Genomic DNA, 20,609 nt, shown 5'->3' on the forward strand with positions numbered 1-20,609 from the left:
GAACTGGAAAAAGTAGATGAAAAGAGAGAGGATGTAAATAAAATAATGGAGTTGCAGGAAGAACTAAATAAATTTGAGGAAGAAAAGCTAAAAGGTGCAATGATTAGGAGTAGAGCAAAATATATGGTAGAGGGAGAAAAATGTACAAAGTTTTTCTTTAATCTGGAAAAAAAAGCAGACAAAAATCTGAAGAAATTAGAGGAATCAAAAGATAAAGAAGGGAACAGAATAACAGATAAAGAAAGGATTTTAAAAGAAATTCATAACTTTTATGAGGCTTTATTCAAAAAAACAAGGAATAGAGAAAGAAGCCAAGGAGTTTTTATTAAGTAAAATTCAAAGAAAAGTGAGTGAAGATGATAGAGAAATGTGTAACAAAAGTATATCTGTAAATGAAATAGAAAATGCAATAGCTGAAATGAAGAATGGTAGAAGCCCAGGCTTAGATGGTTTACCGTGTGAATTTTACAAGTGTTTTAAAGGTGTTTTAATGCCCATTTTAACACAGGTTTTTGAAGAGTGCTGGAAAGATGGTGGTCTAAGTCCTTCTATGAAAAAAGGTGTGATAAAAATAATCTATAAAAGAAAAGGAGACAAAGAAGATCTTAAGAATTTTAGACCCATAAGCCTTTTAAACTGTGATTATAAGATTTTAGCAAAAGTCATGGCTAACAGGCTGAAGAGGGTCTTGCCCACAATCATTGAAACCAATCAAGCATATGCAGTACTGGGTAGAGACATCTCAGACAATGTAAACAGTATAAGAGACAAGATTTGGTTTTTAGAAAAGAAAAAACATAGTGGCTTCGTTGTAAGTATTGATTTGGAGAAAGCGTTTGATAGAGTGGAGCATGACTTTTTATTTGCCGTTTTAGAAAAATTTAATTTTGGAGAAGATTTTATCAAATGTCTGAGATGTCTCTACTCAGATGCGATGAGTTGTGTGAAGTGTAATGGTTTTTTAACGGACTTTGTTTTTTTATCAAGATCAATCAGACAGGGTTGCCCACTGTCAGCACTTTTATACAGTTTAGTTGCGGAGCCCTTAGGCTTGGCAATTAGTGCTGACAGTGGGATAAGGGGAATAAGCGTTGACTGTGAAGATCTTAAAGAAGTTAAAATATATCAGTATGCTGACGATACAACTCTGGTTTTAAAAGATGAAGAAAGTATTTTTTAGAGCAATGGAGGTTTTAGAGATTTATTGTAAAGGTTCGGCTTCTAATGAATGTGGGCAAGACGGAGTACATGAGGATTGAGAGGATAGTGTGCTTCTGAGGACGTTACCTTTTCAGGAAGTTAGAGATAGTTTGAAAATTCTGGGGGTCAGAGTAGGGACAAATGAAAGACTAACAACAGGAAAAAAATGTGGGAGGAGATAATCGGGAATATGAAAGGAAAATTGGCTTTTTGGAAGAGAAGGGATCTGACTCTTAAGGGAAAAATTTTGGTAATCAATACCCTTTTTTTATCAAAAATATGGTACGTCCTCGGCTCTGTCAGCCTGCCATTTCCAGTTTTAAGGGTTTTTAAAAGCATGGTTTTAAATTTTATTTGGGACGGTAAACCATCTAAAATAAGTTATGACACACTGATTGGGAAGGTGGAGGAGGGTGGTCTGGGATTGCTTGACCCTTTTATTAGACTGAAGGCCCTCAGAATTAAAGCAGTAAAGCATTTTATGGGGATGGATAAAGAATGGGCCAAAACAATGATGTTTTTTATTGATAATATTTTTAAGATGGGGCCTTCAGTTTTTTTTATGAAAACAAAGGAATATATGACCATCGGCATCCCAGATTTTTATAGGGAAGTTTTAAGGGCCTGGGGATTTTTTTAGAGTGTGTTAAAATAGAGGTTGAAGGGAGAGAGCATTTTTTAAACCAACCATTGTTTTTAAACCCTAATCTAATGAGTAAAAACAGAGATTTTTATTTCAAAAGCTGGTTCGAAGCGGGTTTTAGGAAAATTAGAGATATTTTTTATGAAATAAAACCAGGGCTTCTACCATTCCAGGGTTTTATAGATGAGTTAAAAAGAAATGATGAACATTATGAAGTGGAAAAAATAAAAAAAGAACTGGAAAAAATCAAAAGTGTAATCCCAGAGAGGTGGTGGAAAACGATAGAGGGTGAAATGAAAGGGAGAGCAGAGAGATTGTCAATATGTTTTAAAGATAATGACAACACGTTGGAGTCTGGTACACTGAGAAGATTTTATTCATGTTTTAGGGAAAAAGCTTTTATTTCTCCAAAAGCAAATAATTATTGGAAAACCCTCTACCCAGAGATAGAAACAAAAAACATATGGGAAAACATTAGAATAGTTTTTAAATGTCCGCTTTTAGAAAACTTTGACTTTCTTTTAGCACACAATTGCATTTTTAACGAAATGAGGTTATTCAAAATGGGGTTAACAGAGGATGAAAAATGTAAAGTGTGTGGAAAAGAAAGGGAGGGTTTAAAACATATGTTTTTTTATTGTGAGGACTTGACTTGTTTTGTTGAAAAGATCCAAAAAATAGTTATTGACTTTGGTGAAGAAAAAGAAAAGGTGTTGGATAACTGGGAAATTATGTTTTTATTTGGGATCCCAAATGAAGAAAGGAAAAGAAAGAACCAGGCAGTGAACATAGTTTTATCAGTGGCTAGGCATACAGTGTGGGTTAGGAGGGCGGTAGCAAAAAAAAGGAAAAGAAAATTGGACATATGCAAATTGTTTGAGGTAAATTTGAAGAAAGTTTTAGATACACTGTATGCCTATTTTATCTTTAATTATGATCTGGATGTTTTTAACCAAATGTTTGTCTTAAACAACTCTTTTACCCATATTACATGGGAAGGCGTTAAACTAGTTTTACCAAAATGTTCTTAATCCATTTGCCTGTTTACTTCTTTTTAAATATGATTCTTATTTATTCACTAAACTTGCTCAACTTTTTATTGAATGATACTAATGTTATGCCTTATCTGTATTCTGTCACTACAAGTTTGTTCACTATTTATGATATTATTTATTACATGCCGCTCATGACATTATATTTCAGTATAATATGTATTTTTAGATATGAATGTTTTTCTATATGCTGAGGTGTTTTATGACTGTTCAAGCTGTAGAAACAACAGAATTTTGAATGAAATGTGAATTGTGAATAAAAGTGGGACATGTTGCAGATGTATTGTAAAAATTGAAAATGTTTAATAAATAAAAGAGACAAAAAAAAAAAAAAAAACTCTCGTCTGATCTCGGAAGCTAAGCAGCGTCGGGCCTGGTTAGTACTTGGATGGGAGACCGCCTGGGAATACCAGGTGCTGTAAGCGTTTTGCTTGCTTGTGCAGGCAGAGCGGTTGAGGTTGATGAACGTGTCCGAGTGGTTGAGTAATCGCTTACGGCCATACCACGCTGAGGCACGCGCCAGCTCTCGTCTGATCTCGGAAGCTAAGCAGCGTCGGGCCTGGTTAGTACTTGGATGGGAGACCGCCTGGGAATACCAGGTGCTGTAAGCGTTTTGCTTGCTTGTGCAGGCAGAGCGGTTGAAGGTTGATGAACGTGTCCGAGTGGTTGAGTAATCGCTTACGGCCATACCACGCTGAGCACGCCCGCTCTCGTCTGATCTCGGAAGCTAAGCAGCGTCGGGCCTGGTTAGTACTTGGATGGGAGACCGCCTGGGAATACCAGGTGCTGTAAGCGTTTTGCTTGCTTGTGCAGGCAGAGCGGTTGAGGTTGATGAACGTGTCCGAGTGGTTGAGTAATCGCTTACGGCCATACCACGCTGAGCAGCGCCCGCTCTCGTCTGATCTCGGAAGCTAAGCAGCGTCGGGCCTGGTTAGTACTTGGATGGGAGACCGCCTGGGAATACCAGGTGCTGTAAGCGTTTTGCTTTGCTTTGTGCAGGCAGAGCGGTTGAAGGTTGATGAACGTGTCCGAGTGGTTGAGTAATCGCTTACGGCCATACCACGCTGAGCACGCCCGCTCTCGTCTGATCTCGGAAGCTAAGCAGCGTCGGGCCTGGTTAGTACTTGGATGGGAGACCGCCTGGGAATACCAGGTGCTGTAAGCGTTTTGCTTGCTTGTGCAGGCAGAGCGGTTGAAGGTTGATGAACGTGTCCGAGTGGTTGAGTAATCGCTACGGCCATACCACGCTGAGCACGGCCTGATCTCGAAGCTAAGCAGCGTCGGGCCTGGTTAGTACTTGGATGGGAGACCGCCTGGGAATACCAGGTGCTGTAAGCGTTTTGCTTGCTTGTGCAGGCAGAGCGGTTGAAGGTTGATGAACGTGTCCGAAAGTGGTTGAGTAATCGCTACGGCCATACCACGCTGAGCACTGTAAGCTCTCGTCTGATCTCAGGAAGCTAAGCAGCGTCGGGCCTGGTTAGTACTTGGATGGGAGACCGCCTGGGAATACCAGGTGCTGTAAGCGTTTTGCTTGCTTGTGCAGGCAGAGCGGTTGAGGTTGATGAACGTGTCCGAGTGGTTGAGTAATCGCTTACGGCCATACCACGCTGAGCACGCCCGCTCTCGTCTGATCTCGGAAGCTAAGCAGCGTCGGGCCTGGTTAGTACTTGGATGGGAGACCGCCTGGGAATACCAGGTGCTGTAAGCGTTTTGCTTGCTTGTGCAGGCAGAGCGGTTGAAGGTTGATGAACGTGTCCGAGTGGTTGAGTAATCGCTTACGGCCATACCACGCTGAGCACGCCCGCTCTCGTCTGATCTCGGAAGCTAAGCAGCGTCGGGCCTGGTTAGTACTTGGATGGGAGACCGCCTGGGAATACCAGGTGCTGTAAGCGCTTTTTGCTTGCTTGTGCAGGCAGAGCGGTTGAGGTTGATGAGCGTGTCCAGTGGTGGTTGAGTAATCGCTACACGGCCATACCACGCTGAGCACGCACGCCGCTCTCGTCTGATCAGGGAAGCTAAGCAGCGTCGGGCCTGGTTAGTACTTGGATGGGGAGACCGCTGGGAATACCAGGGTGCTGTAAGCGTTTTGCTTGCTTTGCAGGCAGAGCGGTTGAAGGTTGATGAACGTGTCCAGTGGTTGAGTAATGCGCTACGGCCATACCACGCTGAGCACGCTGAGCGCCCGCTCGTCTGATCTCGGAAGCTAAGCAGCGTCGGGCCTGGTTAGTACTTGGATGGGAGACCGCCTGGGAATACCAGGTGCTGTAAGCGTTTTGCTTGCTTGTGCAGGCAGAGCGGTTGAGGTTGATGAACGTGTCCGAGTGGTTGAGTAATCGCTTACGGCCATACCACGCTGAGCACGCCCGCTCTCGTCTGATCTCGGAAGCTAAGCAGCGGGCCTGGTTGCTGGATGGGAGACCGCCTGGGAATACCAGGTGCTGTAAGCGTTTTGCTTGCTTGTGCAGGCAGAGCGGTTGAAGGTTGATGAAGCGTGTCCGAGTGGTTGAGTAATCGCTTACGGCCATACCACGCACGCGCCCGCTCTCGTCTGATCTCGGAAGCTAAGCAGCGTCGGGCCTGGTTAGTACTTGGATGGGAGACCGCCTGGGAATACCAGGTGCTGTAAGCGTTTTGCTTGCTTGTGCAGGCAGAGCGGTTGAGGTTGATGAACGTGTCCGAGTGGTTGAGTAATCGCTTACGGCCATACCACGCTGAGCACGCCCGCTCTCGTCTGATCTCGGAAGCTAAGCAGCGTCGGGCCTGGTTAGTACTTGGATGGGAGACCGCCTGGGAATACCAGGTGCTGTAAGCGTTTTGCTTGCTTGTGCAGGCAGAGCGGTTGAAGGTTGATGAAGCGTGTCCAGTGGTTGAGTAATCGCTACGGCCATACCACGCTGAGCAGCGGTGCTCTCGTCTGATCTCGGAAGCTAAGCAGCGTCGGGCCTGGTTAGTACTTGATGGGGGACCGCCTGGGAATACCAGGTGCTGTAAGCGTTTTGCTTGCTTGTGCAGGCAGAGCGGTTGAGGTTGATGAACGTGTCCAGTGGTTGAGTAATCGCTACGGCCATACCACGCTGAGCACGCGCCGCCTCTCGTCTGATCTCGGAAGCTAAGCAGCGTCGGGCCGGGCCTGGTTAGTACTTGGATGGGAGACCGCCTGGGAATACCAGGTGCTGTAAGCGTTTTGCTTGCTTGTGCAGGCAGAGCGGTTGAGGTTGATGAACGTGTCCGAGTGGTTGAGTAATCGCTTACGGCCATACCACGCTGAGCACGCCCGCTCTCGTCTGATCTCGGAAGCTAAGCAGCGTCGGGCCTGGTTAGTACTTGGATGGGAGACCGCCTGGGAATACCAGGTGCTGTAAGCGTTTTGCTTGCTTGTGCAGGCAGAGCGGTTGAAGGTTGATGAACGTGTCCGAGTGGTTGAGTAATCGCTTACGGCCATACCACGCTGAGCACGCCCGCTCGTCTGATCTCGGAAGCTAAGCAGCGTCGGGCCTGGTTAGTACTTGGATGGGAGACCGCCTGGGAATACCAGGTGCTGTAAGCGTTTTGCTTGCTTGTGCAGGCAGAGCGGTTGAGGTTGATGAACGCGTGTCCGAGTGGTTGAGTAATCGCTTACGGCCATACCACGCTGAGCACGCCCGCTCTCGTCTGATCTCGGAAGCTAAGCAGCGTCGGGCCTGGTTAGTACTTGGATGGGAGACCGCCTGGGAATACCAGGTGCTGTAAGCGTTTTGCTTGCTTGTGCAGGCAGAGCGGTTGAAGGTTGATGAGCGTGTCAGTGGTTGAGTAATCGCTACGGCCATACCACGCTGCTGAGCCGCTCTCGTCTGATCTCGGAAGCTAAGCAGCGTCGGGCCTGGTTAGTACTTGGATGGGAGACCGCCTGGGAATACCAGGTGCTGTAAGCGTTTTTTGCTTGCTTGTGCAGGCAGAGCGGTTGAGGTTGATGAACGTGTCCGAGTGGTTGAGTAATCGCTTACGGCCATACCACGCTGAGCACGCGCCGCTCTCGTCTGATCTCGGAAGCTAAGCAGCGTCGGGCCTGGTTAGTACTTGGATGGGAGACCGCCTGGGAATACCAGGTGCTGTAAGCGTTTTGCTTGCTTGTGCAGGCAGAGCGGTTGAAGGTTGATGAGCGTGTCCAGTGGTTGAGTAATCGGCCTACGGCCATACCACGCTGAGCAGGTGCCCGGTTGAAGGTTGATCGTCTGATCTCGGAAGCTAAGCAGCTGTCGGCGTCGGGCCTGGTTAGTACTTGGATGGGAGACCGCCTGGGAATACCAGGTGCTGTAAGCGTTTTGCTTGCTTGTGCAGGCAGAAGCGGTTGAGGTTGATGAGCGTGTCCAGTGGTTGAGTAATACGGCCGCTGACGGCCATACCACGCTGAGCAGGTTGCTGATGGTTGAGTAAGCGGCCATACTCGTCTGATCTCGTCTGATCTCCGGAAGCTAAGCAGCGTCGGGCCTGGTTAGTACTTGGATGGGAGACCGCCTGGGAATACCAGGTGCTGTAAGCGTTTTGCTTGCTTGTGCAGGCAGAGCGGTTGAAGGTTGATGAAGCGTGTCCAGTGGTTGAGTAATCGCTGCTACGGCCATACCACGCTGAGCACGCGCCGCTCTCGTCTGATCTCGGAAGCTAAGCAGCGTCGGGCCTGGTTAGTACTTGGATGGGAGACCGCCTGGGAATACCAGGTGCTGTAAGCGTTTTGCTTGCTTGTGCAGGCAGAGCGGTTGAGGTTGATGAAGCGTGTCCAGTGGTTGAGTAATAAACTACGGCCATACCACGCTGAGCACGCCCGCTCTCGTCTGATCTCGGGAAGCTAAGCAGCGTCGGGCCTGGTTAGTACTTGGATGGGAGACCGCCTGGAATACCAGGTGCTGTAAGGCGTTTTGCTTGCTTTGTGCAGGCAGAGCGGTTGAAGGTTGATGAAGCGTGTCAGTGGTTGAGTAACGGCCGCTACGGCCATACCACGCTGAGCACGCCCGCTCTCGTCTGATCTCGGAAGCTAAGCAGCGTCGGGCCTGGTTAGTACTTGGATGGGAGACCGCCTGGGAATACCAGGTGCTGTAAGCGTTTTGCTTGCTTGTGCAGGCAGAGCGGTTGAAGGTTGATGAACGTGTCCGAGTGGTTGAGTAATCGCTTACGGCCATACCACGCTGAGCAGGTGCTGTAAGATGGGAGACCGCCTGGGAATACCAGGTTTGTTTTTTGCTTGCTTGTGCAGGCAGAGCGGTTGAAGGTTGATGAACGTGTCCAGTGGTTGAGTAATAAACTACGGCCATACCACGCTGAAGCGCGCCCGCTCTCGTCTGATCTCGGAAGCTAAGCAGCGTCGGGCCTGGTTAGTACTTGGATGGGAGACCGCCTGGGAATACCAGGTGCTGTAAGTTTTTTGCTTGCTTGTGCAGGCAGAAGCGGTTGAAGGTTGATGAAGCGTGTCAGTGGTTGAGTAATCGCTACGGCCATACCACGCTGAAACGCGCCCAGCTCTCGTCTGATCTCGAAGCTAAGCAGCGTCGGGCCTGGTTAGTACTTGCGGATGGGAGACCGCCTGGGAATACCAGGTGCTGTAAGCGTTTTGCTTGCTTGTGCAGGCAAGCGGTTGAGGTTGATGAGCGTGTCAGTGGTTGAGTAATAAACTACGGCCATACCACGCTGAACACGGCTCTCGTCTGATCTCGGAAGCTAAGCAGCGTCGGGGAGTACTTGGATGTGCCTGGGAATACCAGGTGCTGTAAGCGTTTTGCTTGCTTGTGCAGGCAAGCGGTTGAAGGTTGATGAACGTGTCCGAGTGGTTGAGTAATCGCTTACGGCCATACCACGCTGAGCACGCCCGCTCTCGTCTGATCTCGGAAGCTAAGCAGCGTCGGGCCTGGTTAGTACTTGGATGGGAGACCGCCTGGGAATACCAGGTGCTGTAAGCGTTTTGCTTGCTTGTGCAGGCAGAGCGGTTGAGGTTGATGAAGCGTGTCCAGTGGTTGAGTAATCGCTACGGCCATACCACGCTGAGCTTGTGCAGGCAGAAGCGCCGCTGGTTCGTCTGATCTGGAAGCTAAGCAGCGTCGGGCCTGGTTAGTACTTGGATGGGAGACCGCCTGGGAATACCAGGTGCTGTAGCGTTTTTGCTTGCTTGTGCAGGCAGAGCGGTTGAAGGTTGATGAAGCGCGTCCGAGTGGTTGAGTAACTTGGATGGCCAGACCGCCTGGGAATACCAGGTGCTGTAAGCGTTTTGCTTGCTTGTGCAGGCAGCAGCGGTTGAAGGTTGATGAAGCGTGTCCAGTGGTTGAGTAATAAACTACGGCCATACCACGCTGAGCACGCCAGCTCGTCTGATCTCGGAAGCTAAGCAGCGTCGGGCCTGGTTAGTACTTGGATGGGAGACCGCCTGGGAATACCAGGTGCTGTAAGCGTTTTGCTTGCTTGTGCAGGCAAGCGGTTGAGGTTGATGAGCGTGTCAGTGGTTGGTTGAGTAATACGGCCTTTACGGCCATACCACGCTGAGCACGCCAGCTCTCGTCTGATCTCGGAAGCTAAGCAGCGTCGGGCCTGGTTAGTACTTGGATGGGGACCGCCTGGGAATACCAGGTGCTGTAAGCGTTTTGCTTGCTTGTGCAGGCAAGCGGTTGAGGTTGATGAGCGTGTCAGTGGTTGAGTAATCGCTACGGCCATACCACGCTGAGTGCGCCCGCTCTCGTCTGATCTCGGAAGCTAAGCAGCGTCGGGCCTGGTTAGTACTTGGATGGAGACCGCCTGGGAATACCAGGTGCTGTAAGCGTTTTGCTTGCTTGTGCAGGGCAAGCGGTTGAAGGTTGATGAAGCGTGTCCAGTGGTTGAGTAATAAACTACGGCCATACCACGCTGAGCACGCCCGCTCTCTGTCTGATCTCGGAAGCTAAGCAGCGTCGGGCCTGGTTAGTACTTGGATGGGAGACCGCCTGGGAATACCAGGTGCTGTAAGCGTTTTGCTTGCTTGTGCAGGCAGAGCGGTTGAGGTTGATGAAGCGTGTCAGTGGTTGAGTAATCGCTACGGCCATACCACGCTGAGCGCCGAATACCCGCTCGTCTGATCTCGGAAGCTAAGCAGCGTCGGGCCTGGTTAGTACTTGGATGGGAGAACCGCCTGGGAATACCAGGTGCTGTAAGCGTTTTGCTTGCTTGTGCAGGCAGAAGCGGTTGAAGGTTGATGAGCGTGTCAGTGGTTGAGTAATAGTAATCGCTACGGCCATACCACGCTGAGCGCGCCCGCTCTCGTCTGATCTCGGAAGCTAAGCAGCGTCGGGCCTGGTTAGTACTTGGATGGGAGACGCCTGGGAATACCAGGTGCTGTAAGCGTTTTGCTTGCTTGTGCAGGCAGAGCGGTTGAAGGTTGATGAAGCGTGTCAGTGGTTGAGTAATAAACTACGGCCATACCACGCTGAGCAGGTGCTGTAAGCGTTTTGTCTGATGCAGGCGGGCCTGGCGGTTGAAGGTTGATGAAGCGTGTCCTTGTGCAGGCAAGTGGTTGAGTAATGAAGCGTGTCAGTGGTTGAGTAATAAACCACGCTGACGGCCATACCAGCGCTGAGCACGCCAGGTGCTGTAAGCGTTTTCTTGTCTGATCTGGAAGCTAAGCAGCGTCGGGCCTGGTTAGTACTTGGATGGGGAGACCGCCTGGGAATACCAGGTGCTGTAAGCGTTTTGCTTGCTTGTGCAGGCAAGCGGTTGAAGGTTGATGAAGCGTGTCCAGTGGTTGAGTAATAAACTACGGCCATACCACGCTGAGCACGCCGCTCTCGTCTGATCTCGGAAGCTAAGCAGCGTCGGGCCTGGTTAGTACTTGGATGGGAGACCGCCTGGGAATACCAGGTGCTGTAAGCGTTTTGCTTGCTTGTGCAGGCAGAGCGGTTGAAGGTTGATGAGCGTGTCCAGTGGTTGAGTAATAACTACGGCCATACCACGCATACGCGCCCGCTCTCGTCTGATCTCGGAAGCTAAGCAGCGTCGGGCCTGGTTAGTACTTGGATGGGAGACCGCCTGGGAATACCAGGTGCTGTAAGCGTTTTGCTTGCTTGTGCAGGCAAGCGGTTGAAGGTTGATGAAGCGTGTCAGTGGTTGAGTAATAAACTACGGCCATACCACGCTGAGCAGGCGCCCGCTCTCGTCTGATCTCGGAAGCTAAGCAGCGTCGGGCCTGGTTAGTACTTGGATGGGAGACCGCCTGGGAATACCAGGTGCTGTAAGCGTTTTGCTTGCTTGTGCAGGAGCGGTTGAAGGTTGATGAGCGTGTCCAGTGGTTGAGTAATAAATACGGCCATACCACGCAGGTGCTGAGCAGGTGCTGTAGTAAGCGTTTTGCGTTTTGCTTGCTTGTGCAGGCAAGCGGTTGAAGGTTGATGAGCGTGTCCAGTGGTTGAGTATCGCTTACGGCGGCCATACCACGCTGAGCAACGCCCGCTCTCGTCTGATCTCCGGAAGCTAAGCAGCGTCGGGCCTGGTTAGTACTTGGATGGGGAGACCGCCTGGGAATACCAGGTGCTGTAAGCGTTTTGCTTGCTTGTGCAGGCAAGCGGTTGAAGGTTGATGAGCGTGTCAGTGGTTGAGTAATAAACTACGGCCATACCACGCTGAGCACGCCAGCTCGTCTGATCTCGGAAGCTAAGCAGCGTCGGGCCTGGTTAGTACTTGGATGGGAGACCGCCTGGGAATACCAGGTGGGAAGCGTTTTACCTTGTGCTGTACGCTGTTTTGCTTGCTTGTGCAGGCAGAAGCGGTTGAGGTTGATGAGCGTGTCCAGTGGTTGAGTAATAAACTACGGCCATACCACGCTGAGCTTGCGCCGCTCTCGTCTGATCTCGGAAGCTAAGCAGCGTCGGGCCTGGTTAGTACTTGGATGGGAGACCGCCTGGGAATACCAGGTGCTGTAAGCGTTTTGCTTGCTTGTGCAGGCAGAAGCGGTTGAAGGTTGATGAAGCGTGTCAGTGGTTGAGTAATAAACTACGGCCATACCACGCTGAGCAGGTGCTGTAAAGCGTTTTGCTTGCTTGGATTGTGCAGGCAGTAAGCGGTTGAAGGTTGATGAGCGTGTCCAGTGGTTGAGTAATCGCTACGGCCATACCACGCTGAGCCGCGCCGCTCTCGTCTGATCTCGGAAGCTAAGCAGCGTCGGGCCTGGTTAGTACTTGGATGGGAGACCGCCTGGGAATACCAGGTGCTGTAAGCGCGTTTTGCTTGCTTGTGCAGGCAGAGCGGTTGAGGTTGATGAGCGTGTCAGTGGTTGAGTAATCGCTACGGCCATACCACGCTGAGCCGCGCCGCTCTCGTCTGATCTCGGAAGCTAAGCAGCGTCGGGCCTGGTTAGTACTTGGATGGGGAGACCGCCTGGGAATACCAGGTGCTGTAAGCGTTTTTTTGCTTGCTTGTGCAGGCAGAAGCGGTTGAGGTTGATGAGCGTGTCGAGTGGTTGAGTCGCTTACGGCCATACCACGCTGAGCACGCCCGCTCTCGTCTGATCTCGGGAAGCTAAGCAGCGTCGGGCCTGGTTAGTACTTGGATGGGACCGCCACCAGGTGCTGTAAGCGTTTTGCTTGCTTGTGCAGGCAAGCGGTTGAAGGTTGATGAGCGTGTCCAGTGGTTGAGTAATAAACTACGGCCATACCACGCTGAGCACGCCCGCTCTCGATCTGATCTCTGGAAGCTAAGCAGCGTCGGGCCTGGTTAGTACTTGGATGGGAGACCGCCTGGGAATACCAGGTGCTGTAAGCGTTTTGCTTTTTTGTGCAGGCAGGCAGAGCGGTTGAAGGTTGATGAGCGTGTCAGTGGTTGAGTAATAAACTACGGCCATACCACGCTGAGCAGGTGCTGTAAGCGTTTTGCTTGTTGTGCAGGCAGCAAGCGGTTGAAGCCTGGTTGATGAGCGTGGGAATACCAGGTGCTGTAGCGTTTTGTGGTTGAGCGGTTAATGAACTACGGCCAGTAATCGCCAGCGGCCATACCTGCGCCCAGCTCTCGTCTGATCTCGGAAGCTAAGCAGCGTCGGGCCTGGTTAGTACTTGGATGGGGAGACCGCCTGGGAATACCAGGTGCTGTAAGCGTTTTGCTTGCTTGTGCAGGCAGAGCGGTTGAAGGTTGATGAAGCGTGTCCAGTGGTTGAGTAATAAACTACGGCCATACCACGCTGAGCAGGTGCTGTAAAGCGTTTTGCTTGCTTGTGCAGGCAAGCGGTTGAAGGTTGATGAGCGTGTCCAGTGGTTGAGTAATAAACTACGGCCATACCACGCTGAACCAGGTGCTGCCCGCTCTCGTCTGATCTCGGAAGCTAAGCAGCGTCGGGCCTGGTTAGTACTTGGATGGGATGGGACCGCCTGGGAATACCAGGTGCTGTAAGCGTTTTGCTTGCTTGTGCAGGCAGAAGCGGTTGAAGGTTGATGAGCGTGTCAGTGGTTGAGTAATAAACTACGGCCATACCACGCTGAGCACGCCCGCCTCTCGTCTGATCTCGGAAGCTAAGCAGCGTCGGGCCTGGTTAGTACTTGGATGGGAGACCGCCTGGGAATACCAGGTGCTGTAAGCGTTTTGCTTGCTTGTGCAGGCAGAAGCGGTTGAAGGTTGATGAGCGTGTCCAGTGGTTGAGTAATAAACTACGGCCATACGCTGAACGCGCCAGCTCTCGTCTGATCTCGGGAAGCTAAGCAGCGTCGGGCCTGGTTAGTACTTGGATGGGAGAGACCGCCTGGGAATACCAGGTGCTGTAAGCGTTTTGCTTGCTTGTGCAGGCAAGCGGTTGAAGGTTGATGAGCGTGTCAGTGGTTGAGTAATAAACTACGGCCATACCACGCTGAGCACGCCAGCTCTCGTCTGATCTCGGAAGCTAAGCAGCGTCGGGCCTGGTTAGTACTTGGATGGGGAGACGCCTGGGAATACCAGGTGCTGTAAGCGTTTTGCTTGCTTGTGCAGGCAGAAGCGGTTGAAGGTTGATGAGCGTGTCCAGTGGTTGAGTAATAAACTACGGCCATACCACGCTGAGCACGCCAGCTCGTCTGATCTCGGAAGCTAAGCAGCGTCGGGCCTGGTTAGTACTTGGATGGGAGACCGCCTGGGAATACCAGGTGCTGTAAGCGTTTTGCTTGCTTGTGCAGGCAAGCGGTTGAAGGTTGATGAGCGTGTCAGTGGTTGAGTAATAAACTACGGCCATACCACGCTGAGTGCGCGCCCAGCTCTCGTCTGATCTCGGAAGCTAAGCAGCGTCGGGCCTGGTTAGTACTTGGATGGGAGACCGCCTGGGAATACCAGGTGCTGTAAGCGTTTTGCTTGCTTGTGCAGGCAGAAGCGGTTGAGGTTGATGAGCGTGTCCAGTGGTTGAGTAATAAACTACGGCCATACCACGCTGAGTGCTCTCGTCTGATCTCGGAAGCTAAGCAGCGTCGGGCCTGGTTAGTACTTGGATGGGAGACCGCCTGGGAATACCAGGTGCTGTAAGCGTTTTGCTTGCTTGTGCAGGCAGAAGCGGTTGAAGGTTGATGAGCGTGTCAGTGGTTGAGTAATAAACTACGGCCATACCACGCTGAGCTGCGCCCGCTCTCGTCTGATCTCGGAAGCTAAGCAGCGTCGGGCCTGGTTAGTACTTGGATGGGAGACCGCCTGGGAATAATACCAGGTGCTGTAAGCGGTTTTGCTTGCTTGTGCAGGCAGCCATAGCGGTTGAAGGTTGATGAAGCGTGTCCAGTGGTTGAGTAATGGACTACGGCCATACCACGCTGAGCAGGTGCTGTAAGCGTTTTGCTTGCTTGTGCAGGCAAGCGGTTGAAGGTTGATGAGCGTGTCAGTGGTTGAGTAATCGCTACGGCCATACCACGCTGAGCGCGCCCAGCCTCGTCTGATCTCGGAAGCTAAGCAGCGTCGGGCCTGGTTAGTACTTGGATGGGAGACCGCCTGGGAATACCAGGTGCTGTAAGCGTTTTGCTTGCTTGTGCAGGCAGAAGCGGTTGAGGTTGATGAGCGTGTCAGTGGTTGAGTAATAAACTACGGCCATACCACGCTGAGCGCCCGCTCTCGTCTGATCTCGGAAGCTAAGCAGCGTCGGGCCTGGTTAGTACTTGGATGGGAGACCGCCTGGGAATACCAGGTGCTGTAAGCGTTTTGCTTGCTTGTGCAGGCAAGCGGTTGAGGTTGATGAGCGTGTCCAGTGGTTGAGTAATAAACTACGGCCATACCACGCTGAGCACGCCCGCTCTCGTCTGATCTCGGAAGCTAAGCAGCGTCGGGCCTGGTTAGTACTTGGATGGGAGACCGCCTGGGAATACCAGGTGCTGTAAGCGTTTTGCTTGCTTGTGCAGGCAAGCGGTTGAGGTTGATGAAGCGTGTCAGTGGTTGAGTAATACGGCCATACTACTGACCAGGTGGCCATACCACGCTACTACTACGCCCGCTCTCGTCTGATCTCGGAAGCTAAGCAGCGTCGGGCCTGGTTAGTACTTGGATGGGAGACCGCCTGGGAATACCAGGTGCTGTAAGCGTTTTGCTTGCTTGTGCAGGCAGAAGCGGTTGAAGGTTGATGAGCGTGTCCAGTGGTTGGTTGAGCTACGCCGCTTACGGCTGATCTCGCTGCTAAGCCGCGCAGCCTCGTCTGATCTGCTGGAAGCTAAGCAGCGTCGGGCCTGGTTAGTACTTGGATGGGAGACCGCCTGGGAATACCAGGTGCTGTAAGCGTTTTGCTTGCTTGTGCAGGCAAGCGGTTGAAGGTTGATGAGCGTGTCCAGTGGTTGAGTAATAAACTACGGCCATACCACGCTGAAACGCGCCCGCTCTCGTCTGATCTCGGAAGCTAAGCAGCGTCGGGCCTGGTTAGTACTTGGATGGGGACCGCCTGGGAATACCAGGTGCTGTAAGCGTTTTGCTTGCTTGTGCAGGCAGAAGCGGTTGAAGGTTGATGAGCGTGTCAGTGGTTGAGTAATAAACTACGGCCATACGCTGAGCACGCTGAGCACGCCAGCTCTCGTCTGATCAGGTGCTAAGCAGCGTCGGGCCTTTAGTACTTGGATGGGAGCCGCCTGGGAATACCAGGTGCTGGGAATACCAGGTGCTGTAAGCGTTTTGCTTGCTTGTGCAGGCAGAGCGGTTGAGGTTGATGAGCGTGTCAGTGGTTGAGTAATAATAAACTACGGCCATACCACGCTGAGCCGCCCGCTCTCGTCTGATCTCGGAAGCTAAGCAGCGTCGGGCCTGGTTAGTACTTGGATGGGAGACCGCCTGGGAATACCAGGTGCTGTAAGCGTTTTGCTTGCTTGTGCAGGCAAGCGGTTGAAGGTTGATGAGCGTGGTGCTGAGCAGGTGCTGTAAGCGTTTTGCTTGCTTGTGCAGGCAAGCGGTTGAAGGTTGATGAGCGTGTCAGTGGTTGAGTAATAAACTACGGCCATACCACGCTGAGCACGCCAGCTCTCGTCTGATCTCGGAAGCTAAGCAGCGTCGGGCCTGGTTAGTACTTGGATGGGAGACCGCCTGGGAATACCAGGTGCTGTAAGCGTTTTGCTTGCTTGTGCAGGGCAAGCGGTTGAGGTTGATGAGCGTGTCAGTGGTTGAGTAATGTCAGTGGTTACGGCCATACCACGCTGAGCAGGTGCCGCGCCCGCTCTCGTCTGATCTCGGGAAGCTAAGCAGCGTCGGGCCTGGTTAGTACTTGGATGGGAGACCGCCTGGGAATACCAGGTGCTGTAAGCGTTTTGCTTGCTTGTGCAGGCAGAAGCGGTTGAGGTTGATGAGCGTGTCAGTGGTTGAGTAATAAACTACGGCCCGTTTTACCAGGCGCTGAGCCGCGGCCGCTCTCGTCTGATCTCGGAAGCTAAGCAGCGTCGGGCCTGGTTAGTACTTGGATGGGGAGACCGCCTGGGAATACCAGGTGCTGTAAGCGTTTTGCTTGCTTGTGCAGGCAGAAGCGGTTGAAGGTTGATGAGCGTGTCAGTGGTTGAGTAATCGCTACGGCCATACCACGCTGAGCACGCCAGCTCTCGTCTGATCTCGGAAGCTAAGCAGCGTCGGGCCTGGTTAGTACTTGGATGGGAGACCGCCTGGGAATACCAGGTGCTGTAAGCGTTTTGCTTGCTTGTGCAGGCAGAAGCGGTTGAAGGTTGATGAGCGTGTCAGTGGTTGAGTAATAAACTTACGGCCATACCACGCTGAACGCGCCCGCTCTCGTCTGATCTCGGAAGCTAAGCAGCGTCGGGCCTGGTTAGTACTTGGATGGGAGAGACGCCTGGGAATACCAGGTGCTGTAAGCGTTTTGCTTGCTTGTGCAGGCAAGCGGTTGAAGGTTGATGAGCGTGTCAGTGGTTGAGTAATAAACTACGGCCATACCACGCTGAGCAGCTCGTCTGATCTCGGGAAGCTAAGCAGCGTCGGGCCTGGTTAGTACTTGGATGGGAGACCGCCTGGGAATACCAGGTGCTGTAAGCGTTTTGCTTGCTTGTGCAGGCAAGCGGTTGAGGTTGATGAGCGTGTCAGTGGTTGAGTAACGCTTACGGCCATACCCGCTGAGTGCGCCGCTCTCGTCTGATCTCGGGAAGCTAAGCAGCGTCGGGCCTGGTTAGTACTTGGATGGGAGACCGCCTGGGAATACCAGGTGCTGTAAGCGTTTTGCTTGCTTGTGCAGGCAAGCGGTTGAAGGTTGATGAGCGTGTCCAGTGGTTGAGTAATAAACTACGGCCGCGCTGAACGCTGAGCGCCGCTCTCGTCTGATCTCGGAAGCTAAGCAGCGTCGGGCCTGGTTAGTACTTGGATGGGAGACCGCCTGGGAATACCAGGTGCTGTAAGCGTTTTGCTTGCTTGTGCAGGCAGAAGCGGTTGAAGGTTGATGAGCGTGTCAGTGGTTGAGTAATAAACTACGGCCATACCACGCTGAAAGCGCGCCCGCTCTCGTCTGATCTCGGAAGCTAAGCAGCGTCGGGCCTGGTTAGTACTTGGATGGGAGACCGCCTGGGAATACCAGGTGCTGTAAGCGTTTTGCTTGCTTGTGCAGGCAAGCGGTTGAGGTTGATGAGCGTGTCCAGTGGTTGAGTAATAAACTACGGCCATACCACGCTGAACGCGCCCGCTCTCGTCTGATCTCGGAAGCTAAGCAGCGTCGGGCCTGGTTAGTACTTGGATGGGAGACCGCCTGGGAATACCAGGTGCTGTAAGCGTTTTGCTTGCTTGTGCAGGCAGAAGCGGTTGAAGGTTGATGAGCGTGTCAGTGGTTGAGTAAATAAACTACGGCCATACCACGCTGAGCAGGTGCTGTAAGCGTTTTGCTGATCTTGCAGGCAGGCAGAAGCGGTTGAAGGTTGATGAGCGCGTGTCAGTGGTTGAGTAATAAGCTACGGCCATACCAGCGCTGAGCACGCCGCTCTCTCGTCTGATCTCGGGGAAGCTAAGCAGCGTCGGGCCTGGGTTAGTACTTGGATGGGGAGACCGCCTGGGAATACCAGGTGCTGTAAGCGTTTTGCTTGCTTGTGCAGGCAAGCGGTTGAGGTTGATGAGCGTGTCCAGTGGTTGAGTAATAAACTACGGCCATACCACGCTGAGCTGCGCCCGCTCTCGTCTGATCTCGGAAGCTAAGCAGCGTCGGGCCTGGTTAGTACTTGGATGGGGGACCGCCTGGGAATACCAGGTGCTGTAAGCGTTTTGCTTGCTTGTGCAGGCAAGCGGTTGAAGGTTGATGAAGCGTGTCAGTGGTTGAGTAATAAACTACGGCCATACCACGCTGAGCTGCGCAGGCTGTCTGATCTCGGAAGCTAAGCAGCGTCGGGCCTGGTTAGTACTTGGATGGGAGACCGCCTGGGAATACCAGGTGCTGTAAGCGTTTTGCTTGCTTGTGCAGGCAGAAGCGGTTGAAGGTTGATGAGCGTGTCAGTGGTTGAGTAATTGAAGGTTGATACGGTCCGGTTACCACGGCCTGACGCTGAGGTGCGCCCGCTCTCGTCTGATCTGGATGGGGAAGCTAATACCAGCGTCGGGCCTGGTTAGTACTTGGATGGGAGACGGCCTGGGAATACCAGGTGCTGTAAGCGTTTTGCTTGCTTGTGCAGGCAAGCGGTTGAAGGTTGATGAAGCGTGTCAGTGGTTGAGTAATAAACTACGGCCATACCACGCTGAGCAGGTGCTGTAAGCGTTTTGCTTGCTTGTGCAGGCAGAAGCGGTTGAAGGTTGATGAGCGTGTCCAGTGGTTGAGTAATCGCTACGGCCATACCAACGCCCGCTCTCGTCTGATCTCGGAAGCTAAGCAGCGTCGGGCCTGGTTAGTACTTGGATGGGAGACCGCCTGGGAATACCAGGTGCTGTAAGCGTTTTGCTTGCTTGTGCAGGCAAGCGGTTGAAGGTTGATGAGCGTGTCAGTGGTTGAGTAATAAACTACGGCCATACCACGCTGAGCAGGTGCTGTAGCGTCGGGCCGTTTTGCTTGCTTGTGCAGGGCTGTAAGCGTTTTGCGGTTGCAGGCAAGCGGTTGAAGGTTGATGAAGCGTGTCAGTGGTTGAGTAATAAACTACGGCCCATACGCTGACCGCGCCGCTCTCGTCTGATCTCGGAAGCTAAGCAGCGTCGGGCCTGGTTAGTACTTGGATGGGAGACCGCCTGGGAATACCAGGTGCTGTAAGCGTTTTGCTTGCTTGTGCAGGCAGAAGCGGTTGAAGGTTGATGAAGCGTGTCCAGTGGTTGAGTAATAAACTACGGCCATACCACGCTGAGCCGCGCCAGCTCTCGTCTGATCTCGGAAGCTAAGCAGCGTCGGGCCTGGTTAGTACTTGGATGGGAGACCGCCTGGGAATACCAGGTGCTGTAAGCGTTTTGCTTGCTTGTGCAGGCAAGCGGTTGAAGGTTGATGAAGCGTGTCCAGTGGTTGAGTAATAAACTACGGCCATACCACGCTGAGCAGCTCTCGTCTGATCTCGGAAGCTAAGCAGCGTCGGGCCTGGTTAGTACTTGGATGGGAGGCCGCCTGGGAATACCAGGTGCTGTAAGCGTTTTGCTTGCTTGTGCAGGCAGCAAGCGGTTGAGGTTGATGAGCGTGTCAGTGGTTGAGTAATAAACTACGGCCATACCACGCTGAGCTGACCGCGCCAGCTCTCGTCTGATCTCGGATGGAAGCTAAGCAGCGTCGGGCCTGGTTAGTACTTGGATGGGAGAGCCGCCTGGGAATACCAGGTGCTGTAAGCTGTTTTGCTTGCTTGTGCAGGCAAGCGGTTGAAGGTTGATGAGCGTGTCCAGTGGTTGAGTAATAAACTACGGCCATACCACGCTGAAAGCACGCCCGCTCTCGTCTGATCTCGGAAGCTAAGCAGCGTCGGGCCTGGTTAGTACTTGGATGGGAGACCGCCTGGGAATACCAGGTGCTGTAAGCGTTTTGCTTGCTTGTGCAGGCAGAGCGGTTGAAGGTTGATGAGCGTGTCCAGTGGTTGAGTAATAAACTACGGCCATACCACGGTTGAAGGTTGATGAAGCGTGCAGTGGTTGAGCTACGGCCGCGCTGAAACGCCCGCTCTCGTCTGATCTCGGAAGCTAAGCAGCGTCGGGCCTGGTTAGTACTTGGATGGGAGACCGCCTGGGAATACCAGGTGCTGTAAGCGTTTTGCTTGCTTGTGCAGGCAGAAGCGGTTGAGGTTGATGAGCGTGTCAGTGGTTGAGTAATAAACTACGGCCATACCACGCTGAAACACGCCAGCTCTCGTCTGATCTCGGAAGCTAAGCAGCGTCGGGCCTGGTTAGTA

At 52.1% G+C, this 20,609-nt stretch overlaps 16 non-coding genes and 51 pseudogenes across 16 annotated transcripts; all 67 read left to right on the forward strand.

Moving 5' to 3' along the window:
• Nucleotides 1-3,384: 3,384 nt before the first annotated feature.
• Nucleotides 3,385-3,506, forward strand: LOC125312179 (annotated as a pseudogene).
• A 65-nt stretch (nt 3,507-3,571) lies between these two features.
• Nucleotides 3,572-3,690, forward strand: LOC125312191. The gene has a single exon (XR_007196588.1). It is a non-coding gene; the product is annotated as a 5S ribosomal RNA (ribosomal RNA).
• Nucleotides 3,691-3,754: 64 nt separating this feature from the next.
• Nucleotides 3,755-3,874, forward strand: LOC125312162. The gene has a single exon (XR_007196573.1). It is a non-coding gene; the product is annotated as a 5S ribosomal RNA (ribosomal RNA).
• A 67-nt stretch (nt 3,875-3,941) lies between these two features.
• LOC125312202 lies at nt 3,942-4,060 on the forward strand. The gene has a single exon (XR_007196589.1). It is a non-coding gene; the product is annotated as a 5S ribosomal RNA (ribosomal RNA).
• Nucleotides 4,061-4,300: 240 nt separating this feature from the next.
• On the forward strand, nt 4,301-4,420 carry LOC125312146 (annotated as a pseudogene).
• A 64-nt stretch (nt 4,421-4,484) lies between these two features.
• On the forward strand, nt 4,485-4,603 carry LOC125312118. Its single transcript, XR_007196567.1, has one exon. It is a non-coding gene; the product is annotated as a 5S ribosomal RNA (ribosomal RNA).
• A 65-nt stretch (nt 4,604-4,668) lies between these two features.
• Nucleotides 4,669-4,787, forward strand: LOC125312129. The gene has a single exon (XR_007196568.1). It is a non-coding gene; the product is annotated as a 5S ribosomal RNA (ribosomal RNA).
• A 256-nt stretch (nt 4,788-5,043) lies between these two features.
• On the forward strand, nt 5,044-5,166 carry LOC125312132 (annotated as a pseudogene).
• Nucleotides 5,167-5,230: 64 nt separating this feature from the next.
• Nucleotides 5,231-5,342, forward strand: LOC125312150 (annotated as a pseudogene).
• A 66-nt stretch (nt 5,343-5,408) lies between these two features.
• On the forward strand, nt 5,409-5,524 carry LOC125312182 (annotated as a pseudogene).
• A 64-nt stretch (nt 5,525-5,588) lies between these two features.
• LOC125312140 lies at nt 5,589-5,707 on the forward strand. Its single transcript, XR_007196569.1, has one exon. It is a non-coding gene; the product is annotated as a 5S ribosomal RNA (ribosomal RNA).
• Nucleotides 5,708-5,772: 65 nt separating this feature from the next.
• Nucleotides 5,773-5,889, forward strand: LOC125312154 (annotated as a pseudogene).
• A 63-nt stretch (nt 5,890-5,952) lies between these two features.
• Nucleotides 5,953-6,077, forward strand: LOC125312149 (annotated as a pseudogene).
• Nucleotides 6,078-6,141: 64 nt separating this feature from the next.
• On the forward strand, nt 6,142-6,260 carry LOC125312151. Its single transcript, XR_007196570.1, has one exon. It is a non-coding gene; the product is annotated as a 5S ribosomal RNA (ribosomal RNA).
• Nucleotides 6,261-6,325: 65 nt separating this feature from the next.
• Nucleotides 6,326-6,442, forward strand: LOC125312174. The gene has a single exon (XR_007196584.1). It is a non-coding gene; the product is annotated as a 5S ribosomal RNA (ribosomal RNA).
• A 66-nt stretch (nt 6,443-6,508) lies between these two features.
• LOC125312160 lies at nt 6,509-6,627 on the forward strand. Its single transcript, XR_007196571.1, has one exon. It is a non-coding gene; the product is annotated as a 5S ribosomal RNA (ribosomal RNA).
• A 63-nt stretch (nt 6,628-6,690) lies between these two features.
• Nucleotides 6,691-6,806, forward strand: LOC125312128 (annotated as a pseudogene).
• Nucleotides 6,807-6,872: 66 nt separating this feature from the next.
• LOC125312168 lies at nt 6,873-6,992 on the forward strand. The gene has a single exon (XR_007196579.1). It is a non-coding gene; the product is annotated as a 5S ribosomal RNA (ribosomal RNA).
• A 65-nt stretch (nt 6,993-7,057) lies between these two features.
• On the forward strand, nt 7,058-7,194 carry LOC125312147 (annotated as a pseudogene).
• Nucleotides 7,195-7,482: 288 nt separating this feature from the next.
• LOC125312190 lies at nt 7,483-7,601 on the forward strand (annotated as a pseudogene).
• A 64-nt stretch (nt 7,602-7,665) lies between these two features.
• LOC125312125 lies at nt 7,666-7,784 on the forward strand (annotated as a pseudogene).
• Nucleotides 7,785-7,853: 69 nt separating this feature from the next.
• On the forward strand, nt 7,854-7,971 carry LOC125312178. Its single transcript, XR_007196586.1, has one exon. It is a non-coding gene; the product is annotated as a 5S ribosomal RNA (ribosomal RNA).
• Nucleotides 7,972-8,168: 197 nt separating this feature from the next.
• Nucleotides 8,169-8,288, forward strand: LOC125312171. Its single transcript, XR_007196582.1, has one exon. It is a non-coding gene; the product is annotated as a 5S ribosomal RNA (ribosomal RNA).
• Nucleotides 8,289-8,353: 65 nt separating this feature from the next.
• LOC125312158 lies at nt 8,354-8,474 on the forward strand (annotated as a pseudogene).
• Nucleotides 8,475-8,703: 229 nt separating this feature from the next.
• Nucleotides 8,704-8,822, forward strand: LOC125312161. The gene has a single exon (XR_007196572.1). It is a non-coding gene; the product is annotated as a 5S ribosomal RNA (ribosomal RNA).
• A 63-nt stretch (nt 8,823-8,885) lies between these two features.
• LOC125312139 lies at nt 8,886-9,018 on the forward strand (annotated as a pseudogene).
• Nucleotides 9,019-9,191: 173 nt separating this feature from the next.
• LOC125312123 lies at nt 9,192-9,308 on the forward strand (annotated as a pseudogene).
• A 69-nt stretch (nt 9,309-9,377) lies between these two features.
• On the forward strand, nt 9,378-9,495 carry LOC125312200 (annotated as a pseudogene).
• Nucleotides 9,496-9,556: 61 nt separating this feature from the next.
• LOC125312196 lies at nt 9,557-9,673 on the forward strand (annotated as a pseudogene).
• Nucleotides 9,674-9,738: 65 nt separating this feature from the next.
• On the forward strand, nt 9,739-9,858 carry LOC125312197 (annotated as a pseudogene).
• A 63-nt stretch (nt 9,859-9,921) lies between these two features.
• LOC125312157 lies at nt 9,922-10,043 on the forward strand (annotated as a pseudogene).
• A 70-nt stretch (nt 10,044-10,113) lies between these two features.
• On the forward strand, nt 10,114-10,230 carry LOC125312201 (annotated as a pseudogene).
• A 407-nt stretch (nt 10,231-10,637) lies between these two features.
• LOC125312199 lies at nt 10,638-10,755 on the forward strand (annotated as a pseudogene).
• Nucleotides 10,756-10,818: 63 nt separating this feature from the next.
• On the forward strand, nt 10,819-10,936 carry LOC125312113 (annotated as a pseudogene).
• A 63-nt stretch (nt 10,937-10,999) lies between these two features.
• Nucleotides 11,000-11,120, forward strand: LOC125312193 (annotated as a pseudogene).
• A 179-nt stretch (nt 11,121-11,299) lies between these two features.
• On the forward strand, nt 11,300-11,418 carry LOC125312156 (annotated as a pseudogene).
• A 65-nt stretch (nt 11,419-11,483) lies between these two features.
• Nucleotides 11,484-11,602, forward strand: LOC125312159 (annotated as a pseudogene).
• Nucleotides 11,603-11,684: 82 nt separating this feature from the next.
• LOC125312207 lies at nt 11,685-11,804 on the forward strand (annotated as a pseudogene).
• A 175-nt stretch (nt 11,805-11,979) lies between these two features.
• LOC125312117 lies at nt 11,980-12,097 on the forward strand (annotated as a pseudogene).
• A 64-nt stretch (nt 12,098-12,161) lies between these two features.
• Nucleotides 12,162-12,280, forward strand: LOC125312137 (annotated as a pseudogene).
• A 238-nt stretch (nt 12,281-12,518) lies between these two features.
• On the forward strand, nt 12,519-12,639 carry LOC125312127 (annotated as a pseudogene).
• Nucleotides 12,640-13,135: 496 nt separating this feature from the next.
• Nucleotides 13,136-13,263, forward strand: LOC125312142 (annotated as a pseudogene).
• Nucleotides 13,264-13,327: 64 nt separating this feature from the next.
• Nucleotides 13,328-13,447, forward strand: LOC125312195 (annotated as a pseudogene).
• A 246-nt stretch (nt 13,448-13,693) lies between these two features.
• On the forward strand, nt 13,694-13,812 carry LOC125312130 (annotated as a pseudogene).
• A 65-nt stretch (nt 13,813-13,877) lies between these two features.
• Nucleotides 13,878-13,994, forward strand: LOC125312124 (annotated as a pseudogene).
• Nucleotides 13,995-14,056: 62 nt separating this feature from the next.
• Nucleotides 14,057-14,178, forward strand: LOC125312115 (annotated as a pseudogene).
• A 64-nt stretch (nt 14,179-14,242) lies between these two features.
• Nucleotides 14,243-14,355, forward strand: LOC125312134 (annotated as a pseudogene).
• A 64-nt stretch (nt 14,356-14,419) lies between these two features.
• Nucleotides 14,420-14,542, forward strand: LOC125312120 (annotated as a pseudogene).
• Nucleotides 14,543-14,712: 170 nt separating this feature from the next.
• LOC125312194 lies at nt 14,713-14,830 on the forward strand (annotated as a pseudogene).
• Nucleotides 14,831-14,893: 63 nt separating this feature from the next.
• On the forward strand, nt 14,894-15,010 carry LOC125312192 (annotated as a pseudogene).
• A 62-nt stretch (nt 15,011-15,072) lies between these two features.
• Nucleotides 15,073-15,191, forward strand: LOC125312177. Its single transcript, XR_007196585.1, has one exon. It is a non-coding gene; the product is annotated as a 5S ribosomal RNA (ribosomal RNA).
• Nucleotides 15,192-15,268: 77 nt separating this feature from the next.
• Nucleotides 15,269-15,389, forward strand: LOC125312126 (annotated as a pseudogene).
• A 256-nt stretch (nt 15,390-15,645) lies between these two features.
• On the forward strand, nt 15,646-15,764 carry LOC125312204 (annotated as a pseudogene).
• Nucleotides 15,765-16,029: 265 nt separating this feature from the next.
• On the forward strand, nt 16,030-16,147 carry LOC125312198 (annotated as a pseudogene).
• A 130-nt stretch (nt 16,148-16,277) lies between these two features.
• LOC125312188 lies at nt 16,278-16,396 on the forward strand (annotated as a pseudogene).
• Nucleotides 16,397-16,463: 67 nt separating this feature from the next.
• On the forward strand, nt 16,464-16,590 carry LOC125312203 (annotated as a pseudogene).
• A 254-nt stretch (nt 16,591-16,844) lies between these two features.
• On the forward strand, nt 16,845-16,962 carry LOC125312189 (annotated as a pseudogene).
• A 65-nt stretch (nt 16,963-17,027) lies between these two features.
• On the forward strand, nt 17,028-17,147 carry LOC125312183 (annotated as a pseudogene).
• A 235-nt stretch (nt 17,148-17,382) lies between these two features.
• Nucleotides 17,383-17,500, forward strand: LOC125312114 (annotated as a pseudogene).
• A 245-nt stretch (nt 17,501-17,745) lies between these two features.
• LOC125312181 lies at nt 17,746-17,866 on the forward strand (annotated as a pseudogene).
• Nucleotides 17,867-17,928: 62 nt separating this feature from the next.
• Nucleotides 17,929-18,047, forward strand: LOC125312169. Its single transcript, XR_007196580.1, has one exon. It is a non-coding gene; the product is annotated as a 5S ribosomal RNA (ribosomal RNA).
• A 359-nt stretch (nt 18,048-18,406) lies between these two features.
• On the forward strand, nt 18,407-18,526 carry LOC125312187 (annotated as a pseudogene).
• A 553-nt stretch (nt 18,527-19,079) lies between these two features.
• Nucleotides 19,080-19,191, forward strand: LOC125312143 (annotated as a pseudogene).
• A 376-nt stretch (nt 19,192-19,567) lies between these two features.
• LOC125312205 lies at nt 19,568-19,687 on the forward strand (annotated as a pseudogene).
• Nucleotides 19,688-19,751: 64 nt separating this feature from the next.
• Nucleotides 19,752-19,865, forward strand: LOC125312148 (annotated as a pseudogene).
• A 257-nt stretch (nt 19,866-20,122) lies between these two features.
• Nucleotides 20,123-20,243, forward strand: LOC125312172. Its single transcript, XR_007196583.1, has one exon. It is a non-coding gene; the product is annotated as a 5S ribosomal RNA (ribosomal RNA).
• Nucleotides 20,244-20,356: 113 nt separating this feature from the next.
• Nucleotides 20,357-20,468, forward strand: LOC125312145 (annotated as a pseudogene).
• Nucleotides 20,469-20,609: the final 141 nt, after the last annotated feature.

This window comes from Alosa alosa, chromosome 18, assembly GCF_017589495.1.
Source record: "Alosa alosa isolate M-15738 ecotype Scorff River chromosome 18, AALO_Geno_1.1, whole genome shotgun sequence".
Classification (NCBI taxonomy): Eukaryota; Metazoa; Chordata; class Actinopteri; order Clupeiformes; family Clupeidae; genus Alosa; species Alosa alosa.